We start from the raw sequence: 13,473 nt of genomic DNA, 5'->3' as shown, positions 1-13,473 counted from the left end.
ACTATTAAATAGATTTGTGATACAATTTTCCAGCTACACGACTCCTTTCAACTTTAACTCTGTTCCACCGATCGCCATGAAAATTGTTAGATATGGTTATACGAATACAAATAATATTTTCACGTTATCCATGCAGTTCTAACTCAACAATAGGGTGTAACGACGGTCGGTCATAGTTGTGGGACTGTTCCCTAGGATACTGAATGGAATATGAATATATTTTTGAATTTCTATGAAAGAGATTTTTTAGAGATTTTTTTTTCTGCATATAGTAACTAAAAAATAATAAATAAAGTATATTATATACTAGTTACATAGTATGCTATAAGAATGTCGCGGCTCAGGGCATGGGCACAGGTGTGTGACTGTAAACCCAACAGAATGTAGGTGTTCGAATTTCACTCATGGAAATGCAATATTTAATATATTTTTTTACGTTCTGGCTAACTGGTAAAGCGCGTTAAGTTCCGTCACTCAACACCTCCAAGACGCTAAAAAAAGAAAATAGTACGTTCGGACCAATCAAAACTACCTCGACTTTTAACTTGAATAATATTTTTACGAATTACATTATATAGAAAAAAAAGGATAAATTATGTATAAGCTAGAAAAAACAACTAATTTCCAAACAGAACTAAACACTTTAAGGTGCAATAAAACAAAATTTACACAAAGTAATAAAGAAACAACACAAAAACTTAATAGCTACTAAAGAGCGACCAATACGGGGACTGCCTCCGAATGGAAGTAACGTTTTCCATTTATACAAAGTGAAATGGAAAAAGTAAAACCCATTAGAACATCGAAGTTTACGTGACTAAGTGTAGGTTGAGTTTTATGAAGAATGCTGTTCACGCGAAACTTTGGATATAGGCTATAGGTAACGACTATAATTCAATATTTACTAAATATGTCTTTAGCTTCACGTTATATCCCACACATAGAAACGTAGGCAGAGGGAACTTAGTGTCAAAACACTCTGTTCCCCACTTTAGGCTCAAATAATTCTGTAACTAGTATAGGAATCAAAGACATTGCCGTGTCGCTGCAAGATATCGACCTCAACTTATTATACTCATAAGCTTTACGAATGTTAAATATAGCAGAGTAGGAAGGGGGGCTCAGTGTTAAGACGCTACATACTCAATTTTACTCTACTTCGGCATATTGTGAGTGGCGGATTCCAACGCCGCCCTTTGCCTTACTTATCACTACTGCGTGGGAACAAAAATATATTTAAAAGTCACTAGAGGATCAAATCCTTACCAACTCAGTTTAGACTTAGCTATTATCCTGGTACATACTGAGGTTATTCCCGAAATTTTATATTTTCCAATTTAATATCTATCATTAACACAAAATACTCGTATATTTCTTACAAAACCCTCTAAATATGATATCTAAATAACTAAAAATACTAAACGAAAAAGGGGAAAAAAAAGAACGTAACATACTCGTATATTTCATAGCGGCGTTCCCGGGAACATAAAACATACGGTGGCAATAAAGCAGTCTGGAAGGCAATAACAGTTACCGTGCCAGCGATACGAGGATAATCGGATATATGCGCTAACAGGTGATTACGGCGGCCAATTATCGGGTATTACACGATGTCGTTACATATTTTTAATATAATTAGGCTTTTAATTAATTTTATTTAGCTTAGTGGTACATCGTCTCATTGTAAATGTAATGGTTTAAGGTTCGATTCCCATTCGGAGTTATGAATTATTTTCATTTGATAGCTCTAGCAAGCTGAATTGGGACGTTTATGTCCGTCACACAATACGGGTTAAAATTCGGGCAAAAAACAGGATAAGGAGGGTTTTGGTACTAGATTATATATGCTATTAGCAGGATCAGAGCATGAAGTAGACTTTGATGATTCCAGGCGGGCGAAAGAAAAAAAAATATCAAATATTTTAATTCTATTCCTCATATTATATTCCTCTAGTGGGAATTGACCATCGGAACCTATTTAAATAAGATAGAAACCTTTAACCTTTAGTTATCATATAAATTATAAATGTGCTTTTAGTTAGATACGTTCATCTTAAAAAATCTTATACTAAAAGATTGTATGAAGCTAAAGGCTATAGCTTATATGCTTCCTATGATCTTTTGGTCGGTGGAAGAGATCCAGCATTTAATTAACTCTATCAAAATACTCTTATATAAGTTGTGGATTCAACATTTATTTAGCTTACGTTTTCATATTTACAAACGTGCTTTTTAACTCCAAGTCAAAGGAAACCAACATTTTTAATAAAATATTTTCACATTACAAGCAAAATGAATTTTTAGGTACTGACTGCCCTTCGCAAAAACTGTTTCATAAAGTTCTTTTAGAATAAGAAAGATTTGCGAGGAATCTTTGTTAATTTGTTTCCTTATCTATCTTTGTTATATTGTTTTGATATAATATTCTAACAGCAACACGCATTTTCCCGTATAACAATTTACAGAAAGGGAACCTGTTATTAAAAAATTCTATTCCCTATTTTCCGCCCAATTTTCGAAATTTTCGGTGATAAGTGGCGGAATTTATCGCCGCGTTTTAACTATCAAAGCAGAAAAATGAAATTAATTGAACTATAATAATTCTAGCAATTAGATTGTGCGATTGAAGTGGATGAACCCAATACCGTTGTGTAGTCAGGGTCTGTCCCTGGATTAAATATATTTAATTTCACATCATCTATATATATAAAATCGAAAGGTCACTCACTCATCACGAAACCTCAGAAACTACATGTGCTAGGAATCTGAATTTTTGCATAGGAGTTACTTATAGGACGTAGGTGCTCGCTAAGACGGGAATTTGCAATATTCAACTTCTAAGAGGTTGTTTTTGGGGTTGAAAGTGTGTATGAAACTTTGTTACTACAAGTGCTAGGAGTATCAAATTTTACATGGCCGTCACTTATAGGACGTAGTCATGGAGACAGAAATTAATAATAACATAGTTCACGCGGGTGAAACTGCGAGCGGGGCGCTAGTATATTTATATAGCGTTTGTATGGTTTTTCGGCGTGTGGATCCGATTTCCTCATTTCAAATTAAATATTTAGTAGTTTCATTTCCTCGCAACGGAAAAGTGCGGCGTTAAGTGAAGGCACTCAACACGCAATGCCTCCAGAATTGCGCGAAGTTTGGGAAACGGAAGTGTTTTAATAGGAATGTCATAACTCGAGATCCAAAGGTTTTCTCTCCCTACCCTTCTATGTTTAGGATACAGCGTTAAGCTAAGCAATCTTTATAAGATTTACTTAGTGTCCGGGTTATCTACGTTATTTAAACGTAATCTATTACATTGTTGTTATAGTATAATTTACAATGAATCGCCCGAGATTATTTTCCTTCTTGTCGATCGATCGAATAACGAAAAAAAATGAAAAAAAACAACAAACGTAAAGTTGCATATTTCATGGCTCAATTTTGAATTTTAAAATAAACGAAATTTATAGAAGTATTAATTTTTTTTAAATAATAAATTAATTATATAACCATTATAATACTTACTGATAAAATACAGTAGAAAAAAACTTAAATAATTTAATAAATAAACAAAAAAAAAAACGACGCCCCGCCATCCAATAGAACAATTCAAACATTTAAATATATCGTAGGCAGGCTAGTAGAGCGATTAGCCACCGCAGAATTATGTATGCGGCCGCAAGTCAGGCGCAAAGCCCGTTACGCGTTATTAATGTCGGCTTAAACTCGATAATTGTTCGTGCTGACCGACCGACTAATGTGCTAGTGACGTTACCTCTTATGCTATGCACTCGTAACTTGTGTGTTAGTAGAGGTTAATTTTTTTTTATTTCTACAGCTATAGGTTTCGTAGCTACGTGGCATATCGTTTGGTACGAGCGATGGTTGTGAGTTCGATTTTCATTTAGAGGAATGAATTATTTTCAAGTTTTAGTTCCGGGAACAATGCAAAGCGCGGCGTTGAGTTTAGACACTTAGCACGCAATGTATAGAAAATAGAAATAAAGCAGTGTGTGGAATACGGAATGTCTTATCACTAGGTGAATCCTATCTACCCTTTTATATGCAGGATACAAGGAGGTGTTAAAACAAAACACATCCTAAGTGGTCACGACAACGCAACACTTACTCGAACCACATAAATAATAAATATAGCAAGCAATAAGAGAAAAAAAACTTTAATTAAACTTTAATTTATTTATCAAAATTGAACCCACTACCAAACAATTACCCCAAACACGTTGTGTACTAATTCATTAGTCGTTTTAAATTCCATTGTCAAACAATTTGTACGAGTACGTACACGCTATATAAATAATTTAATTTTCCTGCCAAATCCGATTTGCATTTTATAACAACGTCAGTTAGGTTTAACCTCGCAAAGCTCAGGAACACCTCATGTGGAAGCTTTCGAACTATTTTTCACGTACATTGACACCAAGCGTAAAGCTCTTTATCCTGTAATATCGGTAGTGGGATCAAATCTCAATATAGTTTAATACTGGAATTAGCAGTACAATGTTTAAGCTGTGATTAGTTGTTCGAATAAAGTAAATATTTACTCGCGAATTGGATTTGGCTATAGTATTGGAAATGGAGAAAAATGTTTTAGAAATGTATCAATAAATATTTGTATACTAGTATGTATATAATTGATGTATATTAATGATGTAATAAATATTTACTATATTCGAATGTATATAGTTGATGTTTTACGTATTTTCTCACACATAGCAGAGTAGGCAGAGGGACGCTAGTGTTAAGAAACTCCGTTCTAATTAAGACTCTTCTGTTCCCTTTTTCCGCCAAAATCCTGATGACATTGCGTGTTGAATGGCGGAACTTAACGCCGCGCTAACTCGTTACGGAGAAAGTAATGATGAAAATGAAGTTTGAAAGAACCAAGATACCGAGTTCGTGTGCTAAATGGGAAAATTTTAATATGTTTTCTAATTTACTCAAGAAAAAATAAATAAATAAATATATTTAATTACAATTACAAAATATCTACAAAAAATAAAAAGATTTTTCATTAAAACTTTAGAACAAAGAAAACTCTTCAATATACTAAATACGATCGATCAGGGAGTTGAGGCTACCTAAATCAAATGTAACGAAGTTAAAGAGACAGGTTCGAGTTGGCTGAATGCCATTTCACTACTAGTTTAAATAAGGCTTAAGTTTAAGCACTAAAGTATTTTAATCTTTTAGTAAAATACTTATTAGCTATATTTTTGTATAGATAAAAACAAGGCCATTATGGCTCAGTGAGACGAAATTTCACAGTAAACAAGGTTATTTCACTTTGGGTTCGATTCCCAATAAAGTTAATAACTTATTTTTATACGAGACCAATCGCGCTGCATGTGCTCTATGCATGCATGTTGTAGGTTCGATTTCCACTCTAAGAAATTAACATTGTGAAGTTAAAAAAAATGTAAACCGAACAATTTTAATAAAATTGTTTATAACAAAAATTATCGTTTTTTCGCTGTATTATTACTTACATATTTCTACCTGTACATAATAGATAAATGGAGTAATTTTAAATTCGAACCTATTACTTTAATCAATTTTAACTTACTAATATAATACGACATATAATGTCCCGTAAGGTTTCCACGCTACCTAAATCAAATGTACAAAGCTAAGCAGGCAGGTTCAGGATGGCACTACGCCAAGTCTAAAATGAATTGAAGATGGCCATAGTTCACTTCATTACTTCCGTCCTCACAATTTGAAGACAAAAATCATACAGTATTTAATCTTAGTCAAGTTGATGAACTCAACGAGCTGTATGTGTGTTTATATATTGAAATTTTTTATACCTTTTGTTAAGCTGTATTTTGCACATGCAGAATAGGCAAAGAGAACCTGGGTACCTAGTGGTAAGACACTCCGTACCCGTTAAGACACATCCACCCATCAAGACAATCCACGGTAGAGCATTTGGAATATGCTTACAGATGATGATTATAAGTTTGATTTCTATATTATTTATATTTCTTGTGTTTTCCTGCTCTAAGTAAGCACACTATACCCTAGTTATAAATAAACAACGTAATTTCATGTAAATTAGACAACCATTAGAGAACCAGAATGTCTTAACTCTAGGTTCTCTACCTACCCTGCTATATGCTGGATTATAACGTAAAGCTATGCTATATGAACATAGTACCAAAATAAATCAAAGTACTCGTATATACCTACGTATATAGGATACGTATATATACTCGTATATAACGATTATTGAAACCAGCACGAAATCACTAAACAGTTTCGGAACGCTCCCATTGTGCTCAGTTCAGTCGAACCTTTGTTAACTGCGCGCGGTCTAACAGACCGCACCACTGTGTACATTAGAATAATTTCAAATTAACGTCACAATATAAAACAAAATTAGTATCTGTTAGATTTTGCCTACCAGTCTATACATATATATGTATAAAAAAAACATCATATACATATATGATTTTATATAGTATCAGACTTTAAGAAACGAAAATTGTAGGTCCTATTCCTACTTGTATTAATCTATATATATAATAAAACTGTAAGGGGGGTAAAATCTGTACATTGAATATAAACTAAAAAAAACCTTTCCGGGGGACTTTATACAAGTAATAGAAGAGAAAAATATAATTTTTGGAATTCTTGTCTGTCTGTCTGTCTGTTGTGACTCTTTAACGCAAAAACTACTGGACAGATTTAAATGAAACTTCTTTTGTCGCATAGCCATTAGTCTTCGGCAACATATAGGCTATAATTTATTTTGATAGCCCGAATACCTGATGTGAAACCCTAGCAGCCCGCCTAATCTATAAGAGATATCAATACAACGCTTTAGGAAAAGTTATTCAGCGTGATGAGCATTTTCAGTTGAAATAAAAAAAAATTGGATCCAACTTTAAAAAATTGCCAGAAAAGATATAAAAACAACACTTTTCTACATTCCCATACAAAAGATCCGTATTAATACTTAAAAGTCAATTTGGACTTTAATACCGTACTATAAAGTTTAAATGTTAGTCGCTGGATTCCGGGAAGGCAAAACAATTGACTGACGTTAGTATCGTATAAATATTATAGCTCCAGATCCCAGAGTCGCCAGGACTATTAGTCTTACATGTAGTTAAGACATATGCTTATTTATTATATGCTTACTCACTAATTTGAAAATAGGATCCTTTAAAAGGTAGCAAAAAATAACGGTATATCTCTTTCTGGGGAAATGATGAAGCCATCGGATTGATCTGGTTATATATGAGGGATCTTTAAATAGTCCGTAAATAATATATTTAAATTTTAAAGAACCTTTAGGAAGTTTCGCAGAAGTAAAGGTACACGTGAAAGAATGTGAAATATACATTTTTTACTTTAAAACATATATAAAAACGAGAATTTCTATTTTAATGTAACTGGAAGTGTGCTTTAAGTTGGCACTATCTCTGAAGGTTTTTTTAAGTTAGAGAGTATGCATACAGTCTTAAGTACATATTAGATTTCAGCTTTGCTAAAATGATGTAGGTCTGGGGGCCCTGGGATCTCAGTCTTTTAATGTCAATATTTGTCAATATTTCTATGGTAAAATGTCACTTGAAATGTAAAAGTCTTTTTGTTGTAAATGTGCATCTACATTATTAAATCTAAAAGCCACAAATTTTATAAAATTAATAAAGTGTTGTGTATTTGTGACTTACTAAATATGCCTTCTATAAGGCGGTGGACAAATTTAGGCAGAAGAATCTAATCGTACTGCCCAGAACGTGAAGATTGCAATGAACGTGAAAAAAATCGATTGAGACAGACCCGTAAAGCACGATAGTTTACTACTACTGATAATGGTGCAAATTTGAATCGAGCTCCTTTTTGTTATATATATATATATATATCAATTGATGCCAGCAGTGCCTACAGCTGTGTTGCTATTGGACCTATGAACTCAGTTAGCCAATATTGTAAGGTTATTGTAAAAATTGAAATTCAAAAATTGTTATTGTAAAATAAAGCCAATAGATTGTGTTGTGTAAATTGATACCGTAACTTCCACCTCCAGAGCCATTGCACTCATTGGTTTTAGGAATAGGAGCATATTCCATATACACTTCTTAAAAAATATTCAACAATACAACGACTGCTTTCAAATGACTTATAATTTTTAAGTTTTGTCATAGTATCTGCAGTTGCATGTATGTTAATCATAACTATTATAGCCCATACGCATTACAATACATTTTTCCCTCAATAGTTACAAGGTCAAATATATCATAGAGCAGGTTTATTGTTACCAGTACCAGATAGCGACTACAAGTCTTAGCAAATTTATTTTATGAAAAATTCTCCACAAGAAATCAACCTACGTTGTACACATAACAATTCACTGAAAAGGTCAATAGTTGAACAATTACAAAAATTATTTCACAAATACAATTAACTAATTATATTTTTCAAAAGTGCAATGTTTTAATGCATCTTCTATCGATGAAGTTGCCATTGTTGAAATTGGAGAAAATTTGGAGTCACGTGAAATAATCGATTACAACGTATTAAGGAAACACATCGCTCATATGATGCACTGCAATATCCCATTATATTTTGGCAAGTTGAAGATGGCTATGATTTCCCAATCAAGATGATAAATGCAGGTAATTGAAATATTTTGTTTATGAGATGCTATGTCATCTACAATATCACTTACTAAACACTTTAATTTGATTTGGCAGTTGAATTTAGAAAGAACTTTAAAAGATCTACGGATTTTATTATCAGGAGATTTTCGCCAAACATTGCCAGTGGTTCCACGTTCAAAGCAAGCTGATGAACTGAAATCATGTTTAAAGTCCTCCAAATTGTAGAAACATGTCAAGGTATTACATTTAAGCGAGAATATTCGTGTCATGATGCAAAATGATCAATCTGGAGACATATTCTCTAATTAACTCATTGATATTGGTAATGGCAAACTTCCTATAGATGCGCTGATTGGCTGCATCACCTTTCCTGATCGTTTTTGTCAGTTAACGTAATCCAAAGATGAACTCATTCATCATAAAGTGCTTCCAAATGTTGCTGAAAATTATTTATTCCATGGTTGGTTGAACGGAAGAGCTTTACTGGCTGCCAAACACACTGATATAAATGAATTAAATTTTCAATTTCCAAGATGTAATTCCTGGCGTAATGAGGACATATAAATCAGTTGATACGGCTACTAATGAAGATGATGTCGTGAACTATCTACCGGAATTTTTAAACTCACTTGATTTGCCAGGGTTTCCGCCTAACAATCTTCATGGTCCATTTAAGTGGCGGTTGGCGGTTTTTAATTGGAGCCACCCCTTTGTGGGGAAAAACCGAGGGGAGAGTAAAATAGAAGGAGTAGGATAGGTAGAAGAAGGAGAGAGCTAAGGAAAGGAGGAGGGGAAGGGGGGGGGGACACCATTCTTCCGGACTGGATGAGGATGTAAGAGTGGCGGCTCGAGGATCCGGGGTCGCGTACCCGTATGCCCACAAACAAATATCGGACAGATATTAGTCAGGACATCCTCTGGAATAAGAATGAAGAACGGAAAAGCGGTGGGACCTGACGACATTCCGATCGAAGCGTGGAAATCGTTGGGCTCTCTTGGTGTGCTCATGCTTACTGACCTTTTTAACCATATCTTGAACACTGGTAAGATGCCGCATCAGTGGCGGCTTAGCTTTATTACCCCTATTTACAAGGGAAAGGGCAGTGTTCAAGATTGTGGTAGTTATAGGGGCATTAAGCTTATGAGTCATACCATGAAGCTCTTCGAGCGCATGATCGACCTCAGGCTCCGCCGAGAGTGTACTGTCTCTGCGTCTCAATATGGATTTCAGCCAGGATCGGGCACCATGGACGCCATTTTCGCCCTCAGAACTTTGATGGAGGCATACAGGGAAAAAAGGAGAGCTCTGCATGTGGCCTTTTTAGATCTGCAGAAGGCCTTTGACTGTGTGCCTCGTCAGTGTATCTGGTGGGCATTGCGATCCAAAGGGATCCCTGAGGCCTATATTGAGATTATCAGAGGCATGTACTACGATTCCGCTTCTATGGTTAGGACTGCTGTTGGCGACACTAGACCCTTCCCGATTACAGTGGGGGTTCACCAGGGCTCGGCTCTTAGTCCGTTCTTATTCAATGTAGTGCTCGATACTGTCTCGGCTCACATCCAGGACCAGCCTCCATGGCTGATGATGTATGCCGACGACATAGCACTCATTGCCGAGAACCGACTGACGCTGGAGCGTAAAGTGAACCTCTGGAAGGGTACGCTTGAGAACGGCGGTCTTAAACTAAATGTGTCGAAGACAGAGTACATGGCCTGCGGGAGCCGGGACTCGAGCACCATCCTTATAGGTCCTGAGCCAGCCGTTAAGTCGGAGAAGTTCAGGTACCTTGGATCCGTTATGCACGAGTCTGGAGGCATCGATCACGATGTCCATGGCCGGATAAGCGCTGCCTGGGCCAAATGGCGGGAGGTCACTGGTGTGGTCTGCGACCGCAGAATACCGCCCAAGCTCAACGGGCTGATATACAAGAGCATCGTCGGACCGGTTCTTTTATACGGCAGCGAATGTTGGCCAGCACTATCTCGGCACACTCAGGAGCTTCACGTCACGGAAATGAAGATGCTGAGGTGGATGTGCGGCGTAACGCGGTCTGACCGCATACGCAACACATTCATTCTAGGTATTCTTGGGGTCCGTGATGTAGCGGATAAGCTCCAAGAGCGTCGCTTGAGATGGTTTGGCCATGTTACGCGCCGGCCTAAGAACTATGTCGGACGCAAGTGCCTTGCTATACCAGTTCCTGGGACGCGACTTTCCGGACGCCCAAGGAAGCGCTGGTTGGATGTCGTGATGCAGCACATGAGAGCCAATGGTCTAACCACCGAGGACGCAAAAGATCCTGCAAAGTGGAGTAGTTTGACTAGGAAGGCAGACCCTGGCAATAGCCGGGATTAATGCCAGGAAGAAGAAGAATCTTCAATTAAAGCTTGTATGTGTAGTTGTAATTTTGCGAAACTTTGTAAAGGCACACGATTAGCGATAAAAAAATAATGAATAACGTAATAGAAGCAATCATATTGAAAGGAAAGTATAAAGGAGAAGACTTTTTGATGATGCGGGGCATCCCAATGATTTCGACTGACATACCATACGAGCTTAAAAGACTACAGTTTCCAGTACGGCTTGATTTCGCAATGACTATAAACAAATCCCAGGGGCAGTTATCGAGTGTTTGTGGTATTAATATAGAAAACTCATGTTTCTCGCATGGTCTATTGTATGTTGCCTGTTCCCGTGTTGGAAAACCATCTGCTCTGTTTGTTTACGCGCCAGATAACCAAACAAAAAATAACGGGTACCATAAAGTTCTACAATGAAAATGAAACTGAATTTAGAATAAGTAAAAATAAAATATAATAAGTAGGTATCATAATAAGATATCGGAAATTGTTATTTTTATTGTAGTTTTTAATGAATATTACAAGAATTTAAAGTGATTTAAGTTTTTTTTTTTGATATTATATAATTGTTGACTTATCAACTTTCTTTATTTTTTTATCTTACTAGCTGACCCGGTGTCCCGAATAGTAGAATACATATTAAAAAAAAAGAATCGACTGTAAGGCGATACGAAGTTCGCGGGTCTGCTAGTATATAATAAAACTGTAAAGGGGGTAAAATCTGTACATTGAATATAAACTAAAAAAAACACGTCAGGGGGATTCAATACAACTAATAGAAGGTAAAAATATGATTTTTGGAATTCTTGTCTGTCTGTCTGTTGTGACTCTTTAACTCAAAAACTACTGGACAGATTTAAATGAAACTTCTTTTGTTGCATAGCTATTAGTCTTCGGCAACATATAGGCTATAATTTATTTTGATAGTCCGAATACCTGATGTGAGACCCTAGCAGCCCGCCTAATCTATAAGAGATATCAATACAACGAATTAGGAAAAGTTATTCAACGTGATGAGCATTTTCTGTTGACATAAAAAAATAATGGATCCAATGTGAAACCCAGCTAAACTTTATTACATATAATTCGTCAGTCGTCTTAAAATAAATTATTCTACGTAATAAACATTTGTTTTGACGTTTACGTAATACCATAATTATTATTTAAAATGGTTCAACACCAAATGATATAAATTTAAGTAAATATTTTTAATAAATATATACAAATTAAATAAAATTTAAAAAGAATATCCATAAATCGGTAACATATATGTGTATCACAGATAAAAAAAATTAAATTCTTATAATTTTAAGGCCCGTTGTGGCGCAGTGGCACAAGCACCGGACTGTATACACGACAGGTTCTGAGTTCGATTCCTACTTGAAGAAATGAAATATTTAATATTTTCATTACCTCACTCTGGAAGGAGGCAAAAGTAATTTTATAATATCAAAACAATATACGAAATATCTTTTTTTTTTTTAAAATTAATCGCTGAATGTGTTGCTAAGCGCAAATCTCGAGAACAGCTGAACCGATTTCGGTAATTCTTTTTTTATAATATTCCTTGAAGTACTAGGATGGTTCTAACGGACAGAAAAAAAATAAAATTTACTAGAAAAGGTCCAAAAACATGACTTTTCTATATAATACAAAAGATTCGTATTAAAATCTACTTAAAAGTCAATTTGGACTTTAATACACTACTATAAAGTTTAAATGTTAGTAGCTGGATTCCTGGAAGGCAAAATAATTGAGTGACGTTAGTATCGTATAAATATTATAGCCCAAGAACCCAGAGCTGCCAGACCGACGTCATTTTAGCAAAGGTGAAATTTTGAGGACTATTAGTCTTACATGTAGTTAAGACAGTATTCTTACTCACTAACTTGAAAATGGGATCCTTTCAGAGGTAGAGAAAAATAACGGTATATCTCTTTTTGGAAAAATGATAAAGCCATCGGATTGATCTGGTTGCTTAGGGTCTGGGGCTAGAGAGGTCTTGAAATAGTCCGTAAATAATATATTATAAATTTTAGATTTACTTTAATGTAATTCGCCCCAATTTTAAAGAACCTTTACGACGTCTGGCAGAAGTAAAGGTCCACGTGAAAAAATGTGAAATATACATTTTTTACTTTAAAACATGTATAAAAACTCTCTTCCTTACTTAAGGGAGCGTTTTCAATTGACACTTCCAAGTGAAAGACCTGTACGCTCATGTGTAACTCTAAGAAAGCTTGAGTGCCCTATATTTAATACCTCTTTCTATGAAAAATCCTTCACAGTTCAAGCAGTGCGCTTATGGAACTCACTACCTAACTCTATACTATCGGGCAATCTATCTCTAAATACTATTAAAATCAAATTAAAACAACATTTCTCAATCTCAATTAGAATCTTTAGTAGTCGCTTTGTCTTTTTTTTATTAATTTTCTTTTTCTGTTCAACTCTTTTATGTCATTGTATATATTTATGTAGG

General features: G+C 35.2%; 1 protein-coding gene and 1 pseudogene across 2 annotated transcripts in view; one reads left to right on the top strand and one right to left on the bottom strand.

Annotated features, from left to right (window-relative positions):
* LOC146532854 (uncharacterized) overlaps positions 1–13,473 on the bottom strand; it is a 232,568-nt gene that overhangs the window by 86,701 nt on the left and 132,394 nt on the right. The window lies entirely within an intron of this gene.
* Positions 7,748–8,650, top strand: LOC146532855 (uncharacterized; annotated as a pseudogene).

This window comes from Heliconius melpomene, chromosome 13 (genome assembly GCF_056956725.1).
Source record: "Heliconius melpomene rosina isolate 202511_hmr_F chromosome 13, ASM5695672v1, whole genome shotgun sequence".
NCBI lineage: Eukaryota > Metazoa > Arthropoda > Insecta > Lepidoptera > Nymphalidae > Heliconius > Heliconius melpomene.
The sequence above is the reverse complement of the archived record's forward strand: the minus strand, read 5'-3'. Positions and strand labels throughout refer to the sequence as shown.